Below are 25,493 nucleotides of genomic sequence, written 5' to 3'. Positions count from 1 at the left end.
AGAGGCTGGTCTTCATGCTCCTCTTAATATTCCTGCCTCCCCTCAACACCACCTTCTCCTCTCCCCACAAAAAGGGGGGTAGATAAGGAGGCGGCCCCATTAGTGTTATTTCCCCTCTTAATCTTACTGCCTCCGCCTCTCCCTAAAAAGGGGGGGGTAGATAAGGTGCCCCTATTAGTGTCAGTGCCCCTCTTAATCTTCCTGCTCCCCAAGACCACCATTACCCCCCACAAAAAGGGGGTAGATAAAAAGGTGCCCCCATTGGTTTTAATGCCCCTTTAATCTTCCTGCCCCAACACCACCTCCCAACAAATGGGGGGGAGATAAAGAGGCGTCCTCATTGGTCTTAATGCCCCTCTTAATCTTCCTACCCCCCCAACACCAACATCATCTCCCCCCTCTTCCTATTCCTAAAACTATCGTCTCCTCTGCCCCACAAATGGGAGGGATAAGGAGGCGCCCCCACTAATCTTAATACCCCTCTTCTTCCTCCTCCCATCCCCAACACCGCTATCTCTCCCCCACACAAATAGAAGGGCAGATAAGGAGGTGCCCCCACAAGTCTTGATACCCCTCTTAATCTTCCTACCCCCAACCCCCCCAAGTGTGGGAGATAAGGAGGCACCCCAAGTCTGGGGGGAGATAAAGGGGACCTCCCACTGGCCTTACTATCCCCCCTTAATCACCACCATTTTAACCCTTCCCACCGCCCCAGCCCCCCAAAATAGGCTCCAGGCCAGTTTGGCGCAGCCTTGGCAAAGCCCAGCGAAGAGGAAGAAGGCCCCCCATTGTGAGTGCTTTTTATATATGCATGTACTGTATGTTATTCTGCCCGGGTTAGACTTAAGGAGGAGAAGAGGGGGGGTGGTTGGATGGATTTGGGGCGTGTGGGGGTTTGAAGAGGGAGGCGCTTCCAGGGCAATTGGGGAGGGGAAGGGGGAGTGTTGGGCGCAGCTGCCCCAGAGCAAAGCCCCAGTCATGGCCGAGAGGGGACTCCTCCCCGCAGGGAGGGCTCTGCCTCTGCTGCAGCCTGGCGCCTGCAATACCGACTCCCGCAAGCAGACGCTGCTGCGCTCGCCTTCAGGCAGCGGGAGGGTATCTCTCCAGCGCCCCCTGGAGGCTCGGAGCCCACACTGCAGTGACACGTTTTAACCAGGTTTCCCAATTAATTCCCTTCGCCAAGCCTTGCCTGGCTTCTTTGGCAGCAGCGATAGCAAGTGCATTTCTATACCGCTTATCAGTGAACTAGCACGCCCTAAGCGCTTTACAACGTGTAAGCCAATTGTGTAGGGAGACTTTTTTTGTCTTTGGCAAAGCGTGCTTCTGCAATGCTTATATTTGGATTGCATGCTTCTTTTTCCTTTTCCTCCCTCATTCAAGCGGATTTGTAGAATCTGACCACATTACTGCACTGCATTTTAATAATAATAATAATAGATTTTATTTATATCCCACCCCTTCCAAAAAGGATCTAGGCGGGTTACAATAAATCACCTAATACAATACATAACACATACATAACTAAAAATTACATAATCCCCATATCCCATTACCTTAAAACTAAATAACAATAATATAAAATGACAACATTATAAAATACAGTTAAAATTATTTAAAATAGACCTAATTAAAGCGATACAACTTGGGCACTGAAGGGCAATCCATATCAATATATCAGTAGTGCTGCTATTCCACTTTAACTGCTCTGGCTGCCTCCTGTTGCATTCTGGGATTTGTAGTTCAGTGAGGCCTAAGAGCTCTCTGGCTCAGAATTGTAAATGCCCCTCCTTAAACTGCAAATCCCAGAATGCAACAAGAGGCAGCCAGAACAGTTAAAGTAGAAGAGCAGCACTGTAAGAATGTGGGAAGAGGCCACAAAGGCCATCCAGTCCAACCCTCCAGCCATGCAGGAACACACAAAGTATTAGCATTAGCATTTACATTTCTGTACTACTTATCAGTGAACTCCAATTGTGGATATAGTATATCTTGATTTCAGTAAGGCCTTTGACAAGGTTTCCCATGACATTCTTGCAAACAAGCTTGTAAAATGTGGGTTAGACAAGGTAACTGTTACATGGATTTGTAATTGGTTGACCGGCCAAACCCAAAGTGTGCTCAATAATGGCTCCTTTTCATCCTGGAGAGAAGTGACCAGTGGGGTCCCACAGGGCTCTGTCCTTGGCCCAGTGCTATTCAACATCTTTATCAATGACCTGGATGACAGAATTGGGAGCATACTCATCAAATTTGCAAATGACACCAAATTAGGAGGAATAGCTCAGAGGACAGGATCAAGATTCAAAATGACCTGAATAGAATAGAAAGCTGGGCCAAAGCTAACAAATTGAAATTCAACACGGAGAAATGTAAGGTATTGCACTTAGGGCGGAAAAATAAAATGCACAGATATAGGATTGGGGACACCTGGCTGAACGACACAACATGCGAAAGGGATCTAGGAGTCCAAGTAGACCACAAGTTGAACATGAGTTAACAGTGTGATGTGGCAGCTAAAAAGGCCAATGCAATTTTAGGCTGCATCAATAGTATAGTGCAATGGTTCCCAACTTGTGGGTTGGGACCCCTTTGGGGGTCAAACGACCTTTTCACAGGGGTCGCCTAAGACCATCGGAAAGCACATATTTGCATGTAGCAATGAAAATAATTGTATGGTTAGGGTTCACCACAACATGAGTAACTGTATTAAAGGGTCGCGGCATTAGGAAGGTTGAGAACCACTGGTATTATTTATTTATTTATTTATTTATTAGACTGGTATAGTGTCTAGATCAAGAGAAGTAATAGTGCCACTCTATTCTGCTCTGGTCAGGCCCCACCTGGAATATTGTGTCCAGTTCTGGGCACCACAATTCAAAAAGGACATTGAGAAACTGGACCGTGTCCAAAGGAGGATGACTAAAATGGTGGAAGGTCTGGAAACCATGCCCTATGAGGAACGACTTAGGGAGCTGTGGATGTTTAGCCTGGAGAAGAGAAGGTTAAGAGGTGATAGCCCTGTTTAAATACTTGAAGGGATGTCATAGTGAGGAGGGAGCAAGCTTGTTTTCTGCAGCTCCAGAGACTAGGACCCAGAACAATGGCTGCAAGCTACAGGAAAAGAGATTCCACCTCAACATTAATAATAATAATAATTAGGAGGAACTTCCTGACAGTAAGGGCTGTTAGACAGAGGAACCCACTCCCTCGGAGTGTGGTGGAGTCTCCTTCTTTGGAGGTCTTTAAACAGAGGCTGGATAGCCATCTGTCGGGGATGCTTTGATTGGGAGTTCCTGCATGGCAGAATGGGGTTAGGCTGGATGGCCCTTGTGGTCTCCTCCAACTCTGTGATTCTATGAGAGGCTGAGTCAGCCTACTCCCCAACAGATGGCCATCCAGCCTCTGTTTAGAAACCTCCAAAGAAGGAGACTCCATCACCTTCTGAGGGAGCGTATTCAGTGATCCAACAGCTCTTAATATCAGGAAGTTCCTCCTAAAGTTGAGCTGGAATCTCTTTTCCTGGAGATTGAATCCGTTGCTCCAAATCATAGAATCATAGAGCTGGAAGACATCTCAAGGGTCATCCAGTCCAACCCTCTACCATGAAGGAATACGCAATCAAAGCACCCCCAACAGATAGCCATCCAGTTTCTGTTTAAAAACTTCCAGAGAAGGAGACTCCACCATCAAACAGCTCTTACTGTCAAGAAGTACTTCCTAATGTTGAAGTGGAATCTCTTTTTTTGTAGGGAAAGGGCACTCCTGGATTTTTGTGTATTCTCTGGTGCTTTCCTATTAAAAGCAACCATCCGCCTTGACCCTATTTCCATCTGAGCAAGAGGTTGCAGGCTGTTGCAGTTGCTTTCTGTGACAATATAATCACTTTTTGACATTTTGAGAAGACTGGCATTTTTATTTCTTTCACATTGTGGTGGAGTATAAGTATTGTTCCTGAGTGGCAAAATAGTTTTGTGTGGGCAGTGATATGACCTGTTGTTTGGAAACTGAAAACAATAAATCAAGAGTTGCATGTGATGGGTCTCCTAGAATTCACCAGGTGGCATTTCAGTATCTAGCCTGCAGAAGGCAGTAATAATTGGATGGTTCAAGATCAGTGCTCCCTGTTAACTCAACAAAATGATGGGGAGTATAGGTTTTTGTCACTTATTTCCAACTGGCTTACTAAGAAAAAAAATGGCAGTCTAATTCTCAAGAATTTACATTTTTGGATGATGTATTGTTTTAAGAGCAATGATTAAAAATACTAGTAATTTTCAACCAGTTTTCTAAGAGCGTGGAGAGATTGGATAGTATGTTTTGCCTTTCAAGACCCACCTTTAATAGCCTATGAAATATCCTATGATCTTGGAATCATAGAGGTAGATGAAACTGCAGGGGCCATCTAATCTTACTTCCTGCTATGTAGAAATACACAGGTAAAGCATTCCTGGTGGGAGTCATCCAATCTCTTTAAAGACCTCCAAAAAAGGAGAGTCCACCACCCTCCAAGGCAGTCTATTTCACTCTTGAACAGCTGTTACTGTTAGGAAGTTCTTCCTAATGTTTGGAATGTGGTTGGCAGCATTTATGAGCAGAACTTCTAAAGGTAGCCCTTGGATCCTTTCGAGGCCATGGTTGTTTTGAGGGGCCACACAATTTGAATCCATCAGTTTGTGTCCTAGTCTCTGGAGTGGCAGGAAACCAGTTTTCTCCATCTTGTACATGATATCTTTTCAGATATTTAAAAATGGCTATCAGTGTTCTTCATGCTAAACATTAATTTTATTAAGTTTATTTATTTCTTCATACTCAGTTCCCTGAGCATTCCTCATGGGACTTGGTTTCCAGCTCTTTGACTGTCTAGGTCTCCTCCTCCACTGGAGACACATTCCATCTTGTCATTATACTTCTTAAACTGTGGTGCCCAGAACTAGATACAGTATCCCAATTAAGGTCTGACCAAAGAAAGAGTAGGACTGTTATTTCCTTTGGTCTGGACAGTGATGTATTAGCTTTCTGGCCTTCATATCGCACTGTTTACTTGAATTTAGCTTGTAGTTTCCTAAGACCCCAAATGTTTTTAAAGTCAGGTATCACCCATTTGAGAGTGAGATCTTTCCTGATTCTGTCTTTTGGGGTATTCCTAATTTGGTTTTATCTGTCAATTTTTTAACGTATGCCCTGTGTTCCATCATCCAAGTTTATAAAGTTGTTACTTATCATGGTTAAAACGTTGTTGATCAGTACTTTTCACTCCCTGCATCAAGCAAATAAGATTGTAATAGAAGATAGCTCTGAGGGACTATTTGATGTCTTTCCTTTTTGTGGTTTGTCTATTTTACTAGTATCAAAGATAACAGTGGATGACTTGATCAAATGATTATTAAATGTTTCCATGCTCCATTAAGAAGGTGAATGGAAATTCAAAGAAGTGTAAGAAAAGGTTTAGCTTGAAGGATGTGAGCTGTATGTTATTTAAATAGGAGTACACAGAAGCTTTGTGCTGGCATTTAGCCTGTTCATATGAGTGCTTAAAGCAAGGAAGGCATAGCTTGTATACATCACACCAACTCAGTGTTCTTAATTTTCCCATGTTGAAGCTGGAAGGATTTTGGGGGCTTGTCCAGTAAACATCAGGGTTCCTGGTTATACAGGGGCTTTACTTGTGTTCAGCACAATACAAGTAATTCCTCATCCCAAACAGAAAAATAAGGATTGAGGAAGTGTTGATGTCAAGTGTAGGCCTTCCATGCATACCCATACCCACAGTTTTAGCCTTCATGTTAGCTAGGTAAATACCTGCATAAGACTCCACTTACATTGTTTGCACTGCTGTTCTAATTATGATTTTGAGTGTCTCTTATCCAAAATGCTTGGGACTGGAAGTGTTTTGGATTTTCAGATTTTTTTGGATTTTGGAATATTTGCATATACAAAATGAGATCTTTGAGATGGGACACGGGTTTAAACATGAAATTCATTTATGTTTTGTATACACATAGCCTTATACATGTAGTCTGGGGTGACTTTGTATACAATACTTTTAATAGTGTTGTGCATGAAACAAAATTTGTGTACATTGATTGAACTGTCAGAAGCAAAGTGTTTCAGCCACCCAGTTCTGGATTTTGGAGTATTTTAGATTTCAGATTTCCAGAGAAGGGATAACTCAACCTGTACCTAGAAATATATATTTAAATGCCTTGCTAATATTTTGAAGTAAATGCATGAAAATGGAAGGATTGTAATTCACTCACTGTTGCAATATTAGAATAGGTTTAAGAAGAAGGTAAAAGATTTGAACAGGCAAGGCTATGACTCCAGTGACATTTGGAACATAGGGCCAATATTTCATATTTGATGTTCGATGGACTTTGACCTTGGTAGTTTTACAGAGTTTGACAGAGAAGAGCTATTTGTATGACCTGTTGTCTCCACGTGCCAAACTTCTGAATCCCAGTAACTCATTGATACCTCCTTTTAAAGCAGAAGTAGGCAGTTGAACCTTCCCCATGATGTTATGTCATTGCAGCTACCAGTATCCCTCATCATTGTGCTGTGCTGGTCAAGGCTGTCGGAATTACAATACCTGGAGGGCCTCAGTTTTCCATTCCTGGTCTAAAATATGACTGCTATCATGAATTCATGAAGCTGCAGTTAATCTTATGAGCAAATTATGTTGGGACTGTTGCAGTCCAAAAATTTAATTGAATCAGTGGGTCACATCCATAATAAGTTGGATGCTTGTTGCTTCAGTCCTGTACCCACTTGGAGTGGGTCCCATGGAATTCAATTGGGCTGCTGATTTAATAATAATAATAATTTATTTATAGCCCACCTAATCACAAGGAATGTGGGTGGGTTACAGCAATAAAAATACATAGAAAATAAGATAAAATAGAGCGACATGAGTCACAGTAATTCACAGCTAGGCCTGATGGAGTTGGGCCTGTCTTTTCCACTCCCTCCCAGGCCAGATGATGACAGCTGCCATGGAGGGAGGGCTCTTCTTCTTGAGGCAAGAATTTAATTTTAACTAATTTTAATTTAATTCTTCTCATTAAATTTAAGAGAAGAATTGGTGGACAGAGTGATGTAAGTTACAGTAAACGGGGAGAGAAACTAGGAAGGGAAGGCCTGCCAGAAGAGATCCATCTTAAGAGCCTTCTTAAAGGCTGTAAGAGTAGAAATGTGGCAGATCTCCTTCGGCAGCTCATTCCAAGGGTTCAGAGCAGCAGTGGAGAAGGCCCTCTGGGTAACTTTGGTAGAATTATACTTCTGTAAGATTATACTTTTAGTGTCTTATGACTTAATAACTTTGGTTCATTTGATTTTACTAGAGTTACAGGAATATCTCAAGTATAAGTGGTAAGCAAGGAAAGACATGTTGCTTTATAAAATGATATAAAATTAAATCTGAAGCATTGCTGAAAGCTAGAAACAACGTAATCCTTGCATTTTTAAAAATAGTTCTCTTAACAGTATGCATTTTACTGGTTGGTATTTAGGGCCATTTAAATTATTTCTATTTATTTGTTACATTTTTATCTTAACTTTCAACCCAGGTGTTCAAGATAGCATCCTTTGTCTCTCTTCCTTCTCTCCCATTGATCCTCATAGTTATGATGTGAGATAGGTTAGGCTGTGAGATAGTGATAAACCAGAGTACCGCACCCAAAATATTTTCAACTTCTTATCAATTCTTCCCAAGTCCTGAGGAAAGTTAATGTAGAAATAGGGGAAACTTGTGGACCAAGATCCCATGGATGAGGTAGACTACTAGCAAACAAGAGAAATAAAGATTGTGTCCTCTGTTGACATGTTTTTGTTCTGAGTAATACATGTACAGTGTGCCCTCCCCTTACACGGGGATCCATTCCGGATCCCTCTGCGTAAGGGGAAACCAGCGTATGCTGAAGGAAGTAGGAAGTAATGGGGCTCCCGCCCGTGGCGCACACCAGCATACACACTCCACAGTTGCACGCCCCATTAATTGTTCCGGGGCGTGCAACGGGCTCTTCTGGTGCGGCTTTCAGCATATGCTGAAAGCTGCGTATGGCGTGCCCGCGTAAAACACAGGCGCACTGTAAGTGCTCAGTGCCTAAAGTGTAATAAATGTATGGGCATAGTGTTGTATCATACACACAAAAGTGTTAGTCTGCCCAGCAATGGCAGTTACTCATTATGTATGTCTGCAGAACTTAAAAATGGAAAATGAGAAAGCATGGAAGAGACTTTGGGTTGATATTTGGAATGATTTACTTGTACATTTGTCCAAAAGCAGATTTTACTGTTTATTAACAAGAATATATATTTGCATATTATCAAGAACCACTCTATAGTTTGCCATTTATGTTACTCAGCCCTCTAAATCAGTACTTCTCAAATAGTGGGGCGGGCCCCCCAGGGGGGGCGCGAGGCTCCGTAAAGGGGGGCGCGAGGCTCAGGATACAGTGTTATGCAGAGGTGTACTTATAACAATTTTATAGACAAATGATACTATTTACAGTTGCGCGGGGGCACAAAATGTTTTCTTCTTCCTAGGGGGGGCATGACAGAAAATAATTGAGAAGCACTGCTCTAAATGTCCAGCCCTAGTTTGTTCAATGGGGTTCCTTCCCCTAGTAATCAAAATACAAGTGATTGCAGCCTTCATTTCTTTCATTGTGCAATTGGTATTTTCTTTATCATTGTGTTTATCCTACAGAAAGAGAACCATCTATATGCTTCTCTCAACCCCAATGTTACCCAGCTGTAAGAGGAGACTAGTACTTGTTTGAAACTTAACTGAAAATCAATGACTTGTAACTATTTGTCCTTGTAACTATTTTTAGTCTTACTGTCTCCCTGTTTCTGTAAAATAGGGTGTTTTCTGATCTCTTCTTCTACATGCTATCTATTATGCACTACAAACTTCTTCAGTATACTTCCTTAATTTTATTAGAGACTTCAGACCAAACTGATTAACTGGGTCGCATGTGTTTTTTGCTTACATTATTCAAGAATGTTTTAAACAGTTTTAAATTGTCTGTTTTAATTGAGAAACTATTTAATATATTTTAAAATCTTTTTAAAATCTTGTAATCTTTTATCGTTTAAAATTGATTTTATTGTAAGCTGCCCAAAGATCTTAGGGTAAAGGGTGGCATTGCAGTTCAAAAACTAACTTTGTAAGCTCTGCTATTTTATATTTCTGTAGATGAGTTCATCACCTTTTATCTGTCTGCATACTCCTTCAGTTTTTGCTTTCTGCTTATGACACAGTTGTGGTTTAGAAAGTATTAGACTGATCATGTTGTGTGTGATGGTAGTGTCTAGCAGGAGGAGACTTAAGCACACGCTGTAGGCATACATCAAACAAATATTTTGTGTGGGCTTTGCCCATCAATCCACAAAGTTTAACTTGCCTGGAACTATCATTTTGTGCCTGGCTCCAGTTGGCTGAAAGTAAGGAAAGAAAGTAAAAATAGTTGCTGCAAACCTCAGATTTGGCCACTAGCTTTAAATTACACATGCTTAGTTGTTGCAGTAAATAAGTCACAAAAAAGTCTACTGTGAATTTGAAGTGCAGGCATCCAGCTGATGTGGTTAAGATCTTGAAAAAGCACAAACACACTTTGTTATTACTTTAAGAGGAAACATAATCTAAGATTCCCTTATGTTTTAGTTTTGTATTCGAGAAATCTTGCAGACTAAATTCACAGACTGCAAAGTAAAACCTACTGTTTGCACTCTTAAGTAGTGGATCAACTTTAAATTCACACAACAACAAAGTCGACTGGTGATTTTAGTACACAGTGTTGAAGAAATGGTAAATCAAGTGCTTTACAGCAGGCACAAGAACCTTCTTGTGGCCTGGGGAAAATGGAGCAGATTATGCAGTAGGGGAAATACAGCACAGAATAGGTAAAGAGGTAATACAGGAATATCTGACTACTCTAAACAAATTCAAGTCTCTTGGGCCAAATGAACTATATCCAAGGGTGTTAAAAGAACTGGCAAAATAATATCAGAACCACTGACAATAATCATTGGGAATTCCTGGAGAATAGGAGAAGTCCCAGCAGACTGGAGGAGTGAAAATTTGTCCCCATCTTCAGAAAGGGTTAAAAAGAAAACCCAAACAATCATTGCCTCATCAGCTAGGTATCAACATCAGAAAATATTCTAGCGTCAGTAAGCACTTAGAAAGAAAAGCCGTGTGAGTGTATAGTTTACCTTGATTTCATTAAGGTCTTTGACAAGGTCCCCCTTGATATTCTTGCAAAAATGCTTGCAAAATATGTGCTAGACTAGATAATGCTACAGTTAGGTGGATTTGAAATTGATTGACTGGCTGAACCAAAAAGGTGCTCACCAGTGGTTCCTATCCATTCTAGAGTGGTTCCTATCCATCCTAATTAGCTTACTTGCTGTTCACCGCTATGATCTTTGGAATAGCGGTATATGAATAAAACAAATTAATTAATTAGAGAGGTGACTAGTGAAGTTCCACAGGATTCTGTTTTGGGACCAATGCTGTTCTACATCTTTTTAAATGACTTGGATAATGGAATAGAGGGCATGCATATCAAATTTTCAGATGAAGAAGGGTAGCCAGTATCCCAGAGGACAAGATCGGTCTTCAAAATCACCTTAACAGATTGAAGAGCTGTTCTAGAACTAACAGAATGAATTTCAACAGGGTTGTAAGATACTACAATTGGGCAGAAGAAATGAAAAGCACAGATATTGGATGGGTGACACCTGGCTTGACAACAGTACATGTAAAAAGGAGTCTTAGTAGACTAAGAGCCGAACATGAGTCAGTAGTGTGATGTGGCATCTAAAAATGTAATTGTGATCCTAGGCTCCATCAATAGGAGTGCAGTGTCTAGACTGAGGGAATACCACCACTCAATTGTTTGGTCAGATCTCACTTGCAATACTGTGTCCCGTTCTGGGCGCCACAATTCAAGAAGATCATTGATAAGCTGGATTGTGCCCAGAAGAGGGCAACCAAAATGGTTAAAAGCCTGGAAACCCATGTTCTATGAGGATCAGCTTAGGGAGCTAGGTATATTTTGCTTGGTGAAGAGAAGGTTAAGGGATGACATGATACCCATGTTGAAATGTTTGAAAGGCTGTCATGTTGAAGCCAGGAGCAAGCTTGTTTTTTCTGCTGCTCTAAAGACTAGGTCATGATGCAGTGGGTTGAAACTACAAGAGATTCCACCTCAACATTAGGAAGAACTTCCTGATGGTAAGACTTTTAATATAGGGGTATATAAATAAAAATTATTATTATTATTAAAATATGCTGCTTTAGATTGTGATGGAGTCTTTTTCTTCGGAGATTTTTTTAAACAGGCTGAATGGCCATTTGTCAGGAGTGCTTAGATTGTGGCAGGGGTTGGACTGGAATTGGCCCTTGTGGTCTCTTCCAACTCTAAAATAAGCCTAATTTCTTTTTGAAATAATTCAGTAAAATATGCAAGTCTTTTTACAAAAATGACAGTTGTTTATATAAAACAACCCCCCCAAAAAAAGTGAAAAAAGGAAGAAAATCAATTGTGGAGTATTTTATTTTAGCATAATTCAGGAAAAATACAGAAAAAAATGGTTCCCCCCCCCCAATTTTGCCGCAGACCTTCACATCTCTTCGAACTATAAATATATAAAAAAGGCCATTCGCTTCTTCTAATACAACTATAATACTACTTGCCCATTACAGAAATTATGATATTCATTCCTGAAATTAATGTTATGCACTTAGTAGAATGTGTGTGAAGTGACCATTTTCAAGCTACACTTGCAGTCAAATAGTTAACACAAGTCAAATATATCTATGGCGTGGTACAGACCTCCCAAAAAGGGAGGCCTGCTAGCGCCTTCCCCGGAGGGAAGCCGCAGCCACCAAACTGCGTGGGTTCCCTGCAGAGAAAAAAGAACCTGCGAAAAGCGGGTTCTTTTTGCACCAACATTGTGATGTCTGAGTGCGCCAATGGTGCACCCGTGATGTCACAAGTGCAGCATGGCGTGCGGATGCTATGCATCTGTCACGTAACAATGGCGGTGCCTATACATGGGGCACCGCCATTGTTACAGTGCCATGCTGTACTAGGGTTAGGGACCCTGTGTTTGCTGCATGATCCCTTAACCCTAGTACACCGCCAGCACAGTGCTTTAGTGCCATGTGTACAGGGCCTATAAAATTTCAAGGCTTTTACCCTCACATAATATGACATCACCTCTATGAAGCAGTTATCTATTCAACTTTTTAGAACCTTTAACCAAATGGGAGAGCTAGATTACTATTCCTGAAATAGTGCAAGAACTGCTCCAATTTCACATAAAATTTCTACTTAGCCAATCTATTCCATTCTCAATCAGTTCTTACAGTAAAGTTCTTCCTACTGTTTAGGTGAATTCACTTTTCTTCTAATTTGAATCGTGTTCTAGTCTCTGGAACAGCAGGAAAAAACCCTCTTGCTCCATTTTATACATGACATCCCTTTAACTATTCAGATATGGCTATTGTGTCACTTTTCATTCTTCTTCAAACTAAATGTACCCAGTTCTGTAAGCCATTCCATATAAGACTTGGTATCTAGATATTTGATCAGCTTGGTCACCCTTTTTTGAACATTTTCTAATTTGTCGATAACCTTCTTGAACTGTTGTGCCCAGAACTAGACACAATATTCCAGGTGAGCTTTGACCATAGCAAAACAGTGTGGCACTATGCTCTATGTGCTGGACACCATACTTAGGGTAGCACCAGTTGTTTGCTTAAATTATATTGAAGCAATACAGAGTTAATGATAGTCTATAAATCTTACTCATAATTAACTTGTCCATGTTTAAACATGGACAGTCACTTTAAAAGTGTCAGGTAGGTTGGTGCTGGAATAAATGAACTGTTACTTAAAGGTAATCTGTAGTTTAAAAGATTACTGAACTGTCAACCATTCCTGGTGATTTGCAGCACATGGCCCTTAGATTAAGATGAGATTTCAGGACAAAAGAGACCACAGGATCTTTTCTTCTGTCAACAGAAACATTCACTTTATATTACATCTCATCTGGAGTTTCTGAATGGGTACTCATACTGAAATAACAACAAACATGGCAGGGGGTTGGACTGGATGGCCCTAGTGGTCTCTTCCAACTCTATGATTCTAAGTCAGTCCCAAGACAATGGAGCTATTGGGTCATTATCTTAAAAACTGAAAAACAGCACCTAACATTTAATTGCTTGGTTTTCTGGGAGATTGACATGAAATACTTTTTCATTAGTTTCTGTATTCATGCAAATACATTATCAGCCGACAAGGGAGGGGAGCCATCAGGAAAGGGTTAATTCCAGGTACCACCCAGTCAAATTAATTGGAGTGATTAAATATCCTGATCCCCAGCTCCTCCCTTTCAGTTCTTTTCACTGGCTCATTTGGGAGAGGTCATAAGCAAGCATCTCTGTTTTTCTCTAAATTTTTCTCTTTTGTTTGTCTGAGATCTGTATCCTTCCCCCCCTCCCATATCTCCATTTCATCATGTCTCCAGCCACTCCCCTCCACCTCCTTCCCTCACCACTTCTTTGTTTATTGTGTGGGGCTTTGTTTGTTTGGATAGGTAGAGGTAATAGGGAATGCTAAAGTGAAATCAAAAGTTCCCTCAAGCTTCAAATCCTTTGCTCTAGCCAGCTGACTCTTGTGGGAACAACTTTTCTCCCTGGTGACTTGGGAAATCAAGAGACTGTACCACTCACCCCACCCCCTCATAGTTCTGCATCTAAAATGACCAGAGGCTATCTCCACCACCCCCAGGAAACAGGGGAAAATAAGGCCATTACATAATAGACCAGCCAGGCCATTCCTTTGATAAGGATTCTTCCCACCCCGGCTGGGGGAGAGGCCCTCCTTTGACAGATACTGAAATGGCTTTTTTCAATTTTTTTCAAGAGATTTATTTGACTCAGACCAAGGTGATTGATCCAACGAGAAAGCAGAAGGATATTTCCACAAATAAACATTTTAACCAAAATGACTCCTCTTCCTCTTCCTGTCTAAGATTGTAGCAGCGTTGGGCCCCCAAGAGCCCCAATATCTTTCTTGTTGTTCTAACCACTGAGAAGTTCAGCCATGGGGCAGCTATGTTCTCCAAAGGAATGACTTTGTGGTGTGTGGTTCCCTTTTCCTCTGATTTCAATGGCTTACCTAAATCAGAATGGCCGTCTCCTACAGTGGGCAGAAAACGGAGCAGTGTGGCTCAAAAACTGTACCCTTCCATCAGAGACCATACATATATTAAAGCCACTCTCGTTGATAAGCCCATTTCTGCTCTTTTTGACTTATGCTCGTGTCCTTGAGGAAGGGGACCCAGCTTTTAAATACCTCAATGAAAAAAGAGTGGATGCCTACCTTAAAGGTTCCCACAAAGCTTCTGCACTATCAATTCCTGTTTCTTATACCCACAGCAGCTATGCTCTGGTTACAAGATAGTTTTGAATCTCAGGACTGAATGCAGAATCCCTTTATTAGACGTTGTGGTTGACACCACCAAAGATATTCTTACCTTTTCTGCCCATTACATCACATCTACTGTACACTGACTTGTCCTGTTCAGTGAGGAGGCTCTCAAGAACATCAGCATTAAAGCTAAGGACAAGAAGAAGGCCATGCTTTTTGTGCTCAAATAGAAATTACAATGCTAGGGTAAACAATGCCAGGCCTTTTGTTCCATTTGATCCTTTTCTCATTCTTAGAATTTTAGGTCAGTTAAAACCTGGCTAATCTAGCTCCTATTTTTCTTTTCATTCTCACAAAAACTAGGCAGAATTGCTCCACTGGAAAGCCAGTCTTCCAAAAAACAAAACAAAAGCAAACAAACCATGTGACTATCCATCAGTTAGGGGTCAAGCTTTCCCTTTCTTCAAAGCCATGGCTTCCTCAGTATCAGATCAGTGGGTTTTACAGACAGTGAACAAAGGGTACAAAACAGAAGTCAACTACCAACCCAGACGCTAGTTCTTCCAGTTTTCAGTGTCCAGAAACATCCTAAAGAATCTCACAACTTGCCAGGCCATTGCTCACTTTCTAAAAATAGGAGTTATCAAGCAGGTTCACCCACATGAGAAGTTCAACGGCATCTTTTCAGACCTGTTCATAGTGTCCAGAAATGGGGCAGAGTGTGATTATGGACCTCAAATTTTTCTCAACAAGTTACTATTCTTTTATCAAATACAGGCGTTTCTGGATGGAAAGGCTTCAGACAATCCAGGAGCACTTCTTCCAAGGGGATTACCGAGGTAAGTTCTTACCATAGAGGCTAGCCTCCTCACTTGAGAGGGACCTATTTCAAGGACCGCCTGCCTCTGGGTCTTTGGATCAGATCAGAATTCTTCCACAGTATCATTGGCTAGAGCTACAGGCCATCAAACTGGCATTCTTCCACTTTCAACAGGCTCTCAAAGGGATGCATATCCTTGTCTAGATGGAAACAGCAAAATCTTATCTGACCAGACAAAGCGGTCTTCACTCCTTATTGCTATACAAGGAGGCTCACCATTTGCTCCCCTGGGCAGAAGAGAACCTCCTGTTCATCTTAGCAGAACCCATCCAGGGCTCCCTGAACACCAAAACAGACTACCTTAGCAGGCACACACTGAATCTAGGAGAATGGATCTTAGACATAACCATCTTCCACCAGATACAGTTGCATTTCAGTCATCTGCATGTTTATCTATTTGTCTCAGGCGCAAACAACAATCTCTGCTGGTATTTCATCAGGTTTCATTCCTCCAGGGCAAAACCTGGGGGACGCCTTGCAAACAACCTGGGTCTCCTATATGCCCCCCCCCCCCCCCCCCACGATACCTGTAATCTGCAGGGTACTCAGGAAAATCTGTCAGGAGAGAGCATCAGTGATTCTCATAGCGCCTCATTGGACCTCCCCATCTGCTAACCCTGGCAAGCTGGGACCCTCTTCTCCTGATCAAGTCTGATCTCAGCCAAAGATCCATTCTACACCCGGATTCAGGTTGGTTGTACCTAGCCACCTGGCAACTGAAAGAGATTTTATGTGAGGTCTGGTTATTCACACAGTATAATAAATACAATTTTAGCCTTCAAGAGGAGGTCGATTAGAATATATGAGACCACCTTTCTCAGATGGGCTTGCTTGCAGGTCAGCCATTCCTCCCCTCACAGCCAGTGTAAAGGAAGCATTTCTACAATGCTGGGCTGAAACCCAACACACTTAGGCATGTTTTCTGCTTATCCATTTTATAACCCAGTCATGAACATCCCCTCTTTTCTCACCCTCAAGGCCTTCTTCCTAAGCCCTCAAGTAGATCATTGCTTCTCATCTTGGGATCTCCATAAGGTTCTCATGATACTTAGCAAGCCACCTTTCGAGACTTTAAATCTGTTCCCCTTTGTATTTGTTCCATCAAGATTCTTTTTCTGATAGCTATAACTTCAGTATAGAGGGGTTTTAACCTATTGAAGAAATTTGGAGAACCACTACCTGGATCATTCCTTCCACCATCATCAGACATTACAGACTGGATAAATTTGCTTCAGCTTATGAATCCTTCAGCTCCAGGGTGCTCAAGCATGTTGGTTCTCATTAATGCCATCATTTTGCAATCTTCTCTCCCAGAGATTAGTTAGGCTATAGTAATTCCCTTTCCTGGATGGCTCTTTCTCTACCACTGAGAATGGAACATTGGAGGAAGGAGTTGTAGCCACGAAGGAAGAGCCATGCTGCCCCTTAACTACTTGAAGAGATTAATCTGTCATTCTGTGGGGTGGTGGTGGTTTAGTTAGAGATTTTTGTTTATTATTGTTGTTCTTGCATTTCACCCCTCACAATGTCTCTGATTTCAGTTCAGAGTTCTTCTTCCTCATGATCGATTAGGCTTAATAATGCAAATCTAATTTTTGCATTATATTTACATTCTACAGGAATATTCTCCAGGTTATAGTTTGGCAATGATGATTGATTTAGTCTTCTTCATTGGCTTTCCTCTAATTTTCGATGTTATCAGATCATAGCCTATGTCACAATTTGCTCCTGTTCTTGTTTATGCACAGAGAGGAGCTTCTCCATCTTCTTCCAGTTACGTTGTCAATTTTATTTCTATATTGGCCATCGGGTGATATACTACTGTATATCTATATAGTCACCTGTTGTGTTTATGATGAACAAAGAAATTGTTGACCTTGCAAAATTCAATCAGTCACTCTCCTGCTTCATTTCTTTATCTTAGGCCAAGCTCTCCTACAGTCTTTGATTCTACCCTGTTTCTGCTTTTACATTCTAATACCTTACCAGGAAGCCTGTGTGTGTGTGTGTGTGTGTGTGTGAGAGAGAGATTAATTTCCTCCTGGACACCAGCGTATAATCTTTCAATTTCCTTTTCTTCTGCCTCTGTAGTTGAAACATACATTATGGGTATCTTGATGGATTTCCCCTGTAGTCTTATTGATACGATTCGGTCAGACTGTGCATTATATCCTTTGCTTTTGCTACATCTCTCCTCACTATTAATATTGTCCTATTTCTTCATGGCATTTCAGTTCCTGAATAAATTACTGTGTAATTATCTGACTCAAAAACTTCCGTTTACTTTAGCTTGCTCACTCAGAATTCTTGTTTTACAGTGTCTACCTTGTCCTGATAAATGGCTTCTCACATTCCATGTTCCTATAATATTTGTTCCATTGAATCAGTGGTGTACTCTAATTGAGACTAGCAGTTGGATTTAGGTCAGCAAGTACTACAACAGCTACTTGAGTTTCCTGTTTGAGTGTTCAAAGGAATTAATTTGGAGCCAACCTACATCCAGCTGAATGTATACTAAAATATTTGCAATATTAAAAAAGAACTTTCTTAACATGGTAGCAGTACAGGGAAGAATAAATATCTTAATATCTAATTGGTTTGTTATACAGATACATTAAGCAAGAGCAAAGAAACCAATTGATTCCAGAGCTTTCACAGACTTTCTTTGTTCTTCTTTAAAGTACTCTTCTAAAGAGAGAAGGTGAGTGCACTTAAAATAATTGAGGATAAGTAGAAAACTGGTGAATGTTGGTTTCATACTTGGCCAAATGAAAATAAGTGTATGTGGGTGAAAGTTTTTGTCCAAGCAGTTTTTGTGTTGCATGTAATTAATTTGCTGTGATGATTGGGTTATCCTGTCTTTGTTGATAAACTGGAACTGTTTTGCACTGCAAAAGCTTTTAGACTACAGATTTTAAATAGCAACACTTCAGTATATAGACTTTTTTTTTAAAAAAAGGTTCAAACTGTACATAAGTATGTTACATAATTCTGGTATTCATAGTTTGATCAATTATCCTTTAGTGTATTAATTTATTATTCTGCCTTTCTCTGGGCATGAGATGCAAGGCAGCTTACATCAAGTTAAAAAGAAAAGTGCACTAAAAATGGGTTCATAGGGAAGCTTTAAAAGATTAAATAATACAGGTTGAGCATGCAAAACCCAAAAACCTACAAAAGGTGAAACTTTTTGTCGCTCGTCGCCCATTTCCACCTTTGAGGCATTGCTTGTGGTGCTCCAGCTTGTTTTCAGATCCTCAGTCTGTCTCCAGCCTCACATCTCATACATAACACAAGTAGCAAACAAATGAGCCATGAGGCTGAAGAGAGCTGTGAAAAATCTGTGAAATTGTGGGAGGTGTGGATTTGTGCTGGAGACTATGCTTGGATTCCTGCCATTTCATGGATCCTCAGTCTGTCTCCAGCCACCTCTCTCCAGCCTCGCAAATACCATATGTACTACGTTGCCAAGCATTTCAGATAAGGAGTACTCAACCTGTAGTTCTAGTAACTAAATTACAGATGGGGAAAATAAAAGAATTTAGACATTGGACCCTTCCTCCCCCAAATCATAACATATCCCATTATTAAGAGATCCCTTTTGCTGCAGTAACTTAAAAACCAAAGGCCTGCCTAAGTGAAAAGGTCTTTACCTGTAGACAGGAGGATCTACTGTGGAGGAAAGGTGGATTATAAAGACTGTGGAGGAAAAGTGGATTATAAAGTAGTGATGTGAGCTACAAAATATTTTGCTATAATTTCCAGAAATATATTATAATGAGTACTTTTTGAAAGAGCTAATTCAGAGTACGTGTTTTAGAAAATGACTTCTGCAAAACCTCATAGTTCTCCCTACTGCTAGATTTGCCCAACACTTGTGTCTGCAGGGAAATCTACTTACATTCTTTTGTTTTCTCTGTTGCCACAAGGTCTTTAGATGCAGATACTGGTGCTGAACAAGAGGTTTTTTTAAAAAGCCTTAGTTTAAGTTCTCAATTTTTCCAAATTAAAGAGATAATCAAATCTTCATGTTTAGTTTGTATTACCAGGACACCTTGTACAGTCTGCCTGCTCCAACAGTGGGCTTGCCATCTGCAGATTTGAGCATCTGTGGGTGGTCCCACCTCATTCACCCCAATTGTGGCGTGTGCACACATCTGCATGCATAGAACATTGTCATTAAAGCCAACGGGACTTGAGATCCCATGGTTTTTGGCACCGAGGGGGGTACAGAACAGAACCCTTATGGATACAAAGCACTGACTGTATTACCAAGATGACTAAACTGAAACTGTCATATTTTGGTCATACAGTGTGCCTGCATTATACATGGCTTTGAGCATATGTGCAAAGCCGCACGTGGGGCGTAAAGGACAGCACGTCCCATTTGGATGACTGGGGCGTGCACCTGTGGCTTGAGCATGCGTGATATTTGGCTTACGCGGGGGTCCAGAAAGGATGCCCCGCATAAGCCAAGGGTGCACTGTATCATGAGAAGACATGACTCACTAGAAAAGGCAAATAATGCTTAGTAAGTTGCAGGGCAGTAGGAAAACAGGAAGACCGGATTCCAGATGGATAGACTTAAACAAGGAATCCATGGCCTTGAGTCTGCAAGACCTGGGAAGTGCTGTTGAGGATAGGATAACTGGAATGTGTCTCATTCATGGGTTTTTTAACATGTGAAGCAATGGCAAATATATTGTTGTTGTGTGCATTCAAGTCATTTCCAACTTAGGGCGACCCAATGGCAACTCTATCACAGGTATTTACTTACTGAAATCTTTGCTGATTTGTAACATTTTCTGGGAAGAGAATGAGCCATAACAGAGCTTATTGCCTTACTCTTTTGATCTTTTTATGAAATAGTTTGAGAATAATTGTTTGTTTTCACAATGACCTTAATGCTGTAATTTTAGCAGATGCATTTGAGGTGTCTTGATATGTCTGCCTGCCCAGTCTTGTGGGATCAGTTTCAGTAGTTGCGGTCTGAGATGGGCAAGGTGTGACCACATGTTTTATCAGTACTTGTCATTCATGCCCAATTAAAGCTAGTAGGGGGTCTGTGGACCGGGCGATTACACTTTATGGTAAAAGGTTATCTCCCCCCAAATTCATTCATTCATTCATTCATTCATTTTTTCAAATGCATTGAAATATCATATGTACTCATCTATAAGTCTAAAAGTTTATTCCCAAAAATTGACCCCAGAATCCCAGGTTGACTTATTTACTGGTCACAATGGTAATGTGATAGCAGCTCTTTCAGATTTCTCATGCGGTGCAGAGAGTATTTCTCTCTGGAGCCAAGCAGAAAGAGTCCTAGTTGATTGATTGATATTGCTGTTTAAGAGTACTCCTAACTACACGTCTGGCTGAAACAAAAGCTGAAAGGATGAAGCAAAAAGCCTCAATGAGAATCTCCCTTGCCATACACACACCAAAGGAGCCTTCAAGTTTTTCCCTCCACCTATCCACAGGTCATGGCAAAATCCATAATTTTGGCTCCAAAACCAGACCTCAACTTATACATGAGGTAGACTTATAATTGAGTATATACAGTAGGTATGCTATTTATTGAGTTTATAAGATTAGAGTCTAGAATAATAGTGTCTTGGACTCTACGTTGGCGATTTTGGATCTAAGTATTGATTGTAGATTGAATTTGGAGAGAAGGGCAATGGATATTACATTTAGATATTTTCAATATTGAAAAAAAGGTCAGTGATTATTATTAACAGTGAAAAATATTGGTTGATTTAGCAAGGACGAGTTCCACAGTCAAACAGCTCTTATCTGATACCAGATAGAGACTATTATTCCTGGGTTTAAGGATGGCTGTACCTGTTATGATATATTGTGTTTTTAAAACATAATTTTTTAAAAAGCAGTATATGGTAAATATACCTTTATATGACAAAGTGGTGTTTTTAAGGGAGTGATAGTGCCACCACACCTTAAAAACCCCACTCTGGATCTCATGGTTTTGGTTGACTACCATGCAATTGCCAAACAGTTTTTGTAGCTTAGGGCCTCTGGACAAAATCATGGCAGACCTGTTGGACACTGTTTCAGGGGACACTGACCCTATTTTAAACTGGCTTTTGGCCTGGCTGTGGGATTGAATGACTTTTCATTGCAACCTGTTGATTCTGTTCAGTCTCCCATTGGCTTTTGATACCATTCTTGTGGACTCCTTCTGTGAACAGAGTGTTGGCTGCACTGTGTTTCAGAGGTTTTACTTCTACCTAAAGGGCTGGTTTCAGAAAGTTAACAATATACAGTGGACCCTTGTTATACGCTGGGGTTTGGTTCCAAGATCCCCGTGTATAACAAAATCAGTGTATGCTCAAGTCTCATTAAATATAATGACATAGCAAAATGGTGTCCCTTATAAAAAATGGAAAATCAAGGTTTGATATTTGAAATATAAACTTTTTTTGAACATTTTCAAACCGTGTATGTTTGAATCCGTGTATAAAAAATCAGTGTATAAGAAAGGCCGACTGTATACCTGTTCTTTGACTCCTTAAGGCTTGAGGTATGGTGGCCTAGGGTATGCTGAATCTTATTTGATTATTGAAAGCTTTTGGAAGCAGTTATTAAGGGGTTTGGAGTAAAGTAACAGTGATATGCTGATGATAAGCAGTTCTGTCTCAGAGTAAAACGTCAGGTATGGCTGTGCAAATCTTTGACTAGGACTTGGATTAAGTAATCAGCTGGATGAATACCAATAAACTGAGCCTGAATGGTAGTAAGACAGATAGGTGATTGATATGTCTGAGAGAAAGGTTTGTTACCTGTTTTAGATTGGTTGTTGTTGTTGTGTGCCTTAAAGTCATTTCTGGTGATCTTCAGGCAAACGCTATAAGGGGTGTTTCTTGGAAAGATTTGTTCGGAAGGCATTTGTCACTGCCTTCCTTTCAGTCTGAGAGTGTGACTTGCACAAGGTCACCAGCTGGGTTTCTATGGCTGACTGGATATTTGAATCTTGGTTTCCCAGAGTCTCTAGCCCAAAACTTAAACCACTACACCAGACCTGCACAACTTGGCAGTAGGCAGGGGACAAAATTAAAATAGGTTGATCTTTGGGTCACAAATTTGTTTTAATTAAATATTAATTAGTTAATTTATTGATTCTTTATTTATTTAATATTATTAATATTAATTCCATTCTCTCCTGCCTCTGCCCAGCCCTCTCCTCAGGAGAAAGCCGAGCGGCTGAGAAGCCTTGAGGGGTGAGCATTTGCCCCTCTTCTTCCTATGCCACCTGGCTTTCTCAGGAGAAAGCCGAGCAGCCGGGGAATCTTGCAGGGTCAGTTTTTGCCTGTCCTCCTGAACATGGCCCTCTCCTCAGTAGGACATGAAGTTGTTCCACAGCCTTCCAGGCTGCCCAAAACCCTTTGATGGGCCGCATGCAGGTCCCGGACCATATGTTGTGCAGGCCTGCACTATACCATGCTGGCTCTATCTGTTTTAGCATTTACTCAGAAATGACAGATTTGTAATCTGTGGTATCTTCCTAGCCATCTCTGACAGATCCCAAGTGACCTCAGCAGCTTGTCTTTTATATCACTACCTACAACCACTTCCAAGGTTGTCAAGTTGCTGAAATCTTCTGAAGAGATGGCTCTTGGTGGTTACACAAGTACTGTGTCTGAAATATATTTGGTGATCATTAGGAGCACAGACTGAGTCTCCCCTGTCCAAAATGTTGAACTCAGAAATGTTTTGAATTTGGGATATTTTTAATTATTTTAGAATACATATATATAAGAGATCTCTTGGAGATGGGGCCCAAATTTGAACACAAAATTCATTTAAAGAATATGTTTTTAATAATTTTGTGCATGACACAAAACTTTTGTACATTTAAATTTCACTTTTGCAGCTACCTATGAAAAATGTTTTGGTTTTTGGAGTATTTCAGATTTTGGAATTCCCGATATGGGATACTCACTCTGTATTGTATGATCTCCCATCTGTAGAATGCCTTTTCAGCTTAGGTTAGACATGCATCTGTACTTCTGTTTGAGGTCATTATTGAAGATCTTCAGACAATCATTGAGAAATTCCAGTGGACAATCTATTTTTTTTTAATTAAAACATTTATAGTTGCCTATTTTAGATTATCATGTATTGGACCAAAATCTCTGATATGATCTATTGATAAATTCTAAAAATACAAAATAAAAGAATAAATGTACTTTTCCTATTGTATACCATTTTTAGATCTATCATACTTTTCCATTTGATAGTGCTATTCAGCAAAAAAAAGCCACAAGGTTTCAGATGTTTGTGTTTTAAGTGGCTTGATGTATTAGATGGAGCCTGCTACTTTATTTTGAAGGTTAGTTAGCGGACGAGGGGTAGAATTGAGCTAGAGAGCAATGTCGGCTGAAGGCTGAAATACTGTGTCACTTCTGAATATTGCATTCTTAACAAGAATTAAATCTGTTTCAGGATACAGATTATCAACCAAAGTGTCTCAGAAGAAGTGAGCTGAGTTTCCAGTACAAACAAGGCACTGAAGCAGCTTCTTAGATCTGACATACTGCTGTGTGATCTTGAATGGGTGAGTATTTTGGGGTAGCGATACATGATTGCACATCCCTTTGTGAGGGGCCCTTGTGTGCTAAGAGGCAAACACATTAATGCAATAAATAAACAAATAAACAAAAAACCTTTTAAAATATCACGGGTAAGTACCAACATTCGTTTTTGAATGATAAATGTGAATTCTTCCAAAAGGGTTTCTCCATATTGGGTTGCTGGTCTTCAAAATGCCAGATGTAGATGCATATACAGTCGGCCCTCCCCATACATGGAGGATCCATTCTGGACCCTCTCGTGTATGGGGAAAAGAGTATTCTCAAGCCCCTTTACTTCTGTCAGGGCTTGCCTTCTGCGTAAGCTCAAAGCCGCTGAAGGCAAGCCCACCTGTGGGGAGGGCTGACTGTATGTATATGTGTCTTCAGGCCACCTGTTGCTTTGTGGTGACCTCATGAATTGCTTAGGTTTTTCAAAGGCAAGGGATACTTGGAGATGATTTTGCCAGTTCCTTCCTCTGAAATATAACCTATAGCACCTGGTATTCGTTGGAGGTCTCCCATCCAAATACTAACCAGGGCTGACCTTGCTTAACTTTCAAGATCAGGGTATTTGGGCCTACTGGCTATATTGCCCCAAAATGTTATTTAAAAATTGTGTGGTGGCAGTGGGTGTGAAAGGAAGGTTACCAAAACCAGTTTGGGAGTCTCACTGCTGAGAAGTAGTAATAAAATAAAGTAGCCAGTGTCATACATCATTTTTAGGTCTGTACCTCATTAATGTTGTGAACATTGAAGTTTGGTTACTAGCTCGTTTTAATTCAAAGTAAAACAAACTGCATTGGTAATGCTGAAAAGGTCAACCAGGTTCTCCGTGGATTAATGCAGCTTCCCTACATTTTTAAAAAGTTTAGGAAGACAGTTTAAGGGAGTGAAAGAGCTGTACAACATTATGAACAGTGTGAGGAAGATCAAGAGCAGCCAGACTCCCCCAGACTCCTATTTTTTTGCTATAGAGGAAGTAACTTCATAGACTTAAGACTGATTAGAGGTGTAGTACTAAGCATTGTCCAATCCAGATAAGATCCTTTGATATTCATGATATTTCCAGTAAGTATATTTAATCTTACTCTAAACAGGAAGTACTAATTCATATGTTGGTACATAATGGGTTTATTATAGCATATTATTTATCTGAATGTGTTTCTCAGTGCTAAATGCCTGCTGGCTTTAACTTTTGTGAACATACTAAACTTTTAACTGAGAAATAGTCCTTAACTGAGACGCAGTCCTTGTTAATAGTCACTAGGGAAACTGGTCCTTCTATAGCACTTGTTTGCACACTAAACACAATTGTATATTAATAGATTTTTAATGGTCATACTGCTTTTTGCAGTTTTTATTTATGAGCTAATTCTATCGGGAATAAAGCAATTCAGGTAAAAATAAATTCCAATATTTTTGGGAAGGTAGGGCTTGTTAATGTGCTGCACTGAAAAAATGTGTTATGTGGCAGCTTGAAGACTAATATGTTTTATTGTTTCTGAGCTTAGACCAAATAAAACTTGTTAGTCATTATGGTACCACAAGACCCTCTGAAATTCCAGTGCTAGTTTT

General features: G+C 40.5%; 1 protein-coding gene across 8 annotated transcripts in view; it reads left to right on the top strand.

Moving 5' to 3' along the window:
* Positions 1 to 25,493, top strand: part of ZMYM2 (zinc finger MYM-type containing 2) — a 130,713-nt gene that overhangs the window by 938 nt on the left and 104,282 nt on the right. For 5 of the 8 annotated variants that reach the window (XM_089512651.1, XM_089512646.1, XM_089512652.1 and 2 more), the window contains exon 2: positions 23,791 to 23,902. The gene's annotated coding sequence lies outside the window, so the exon portion shown is untranslated. Of the gene's footprint in view, positions 1 to 387; positions 791 to 15,224; positions 15,287 to 23,790; positions 23,903 to 25,493 lie in introns of those variants that run through there. The other 3 variants (XM_089512648.1, XM_089512649.1, XM_089512650.1) reach the window with 3 other exon arrangements.

The sequence above is a fragment of the Sceloporus occidentalis genome, unplaced genomic scaffold (assembly GCF_023333645.1).
Source record: "Sceloporus occidentalis isolate IW3139 unplaced genomic scaffold, rSceOcc1.0.p SCAF_2, whole genome shotgun sequence".
NCBI classification, from domain to species: Eukaryota; Metazoa; Chordata; class Lepidosauria; order Squamata; family Phrynosomatidae; genus Sceloporus; species Sceloporus occidentalis.
The sequence above is the reverse complement of the archived record's forward strand: the minus strand, read 5'-3'. Positions and strand labels throughout refer to the sequence as shown.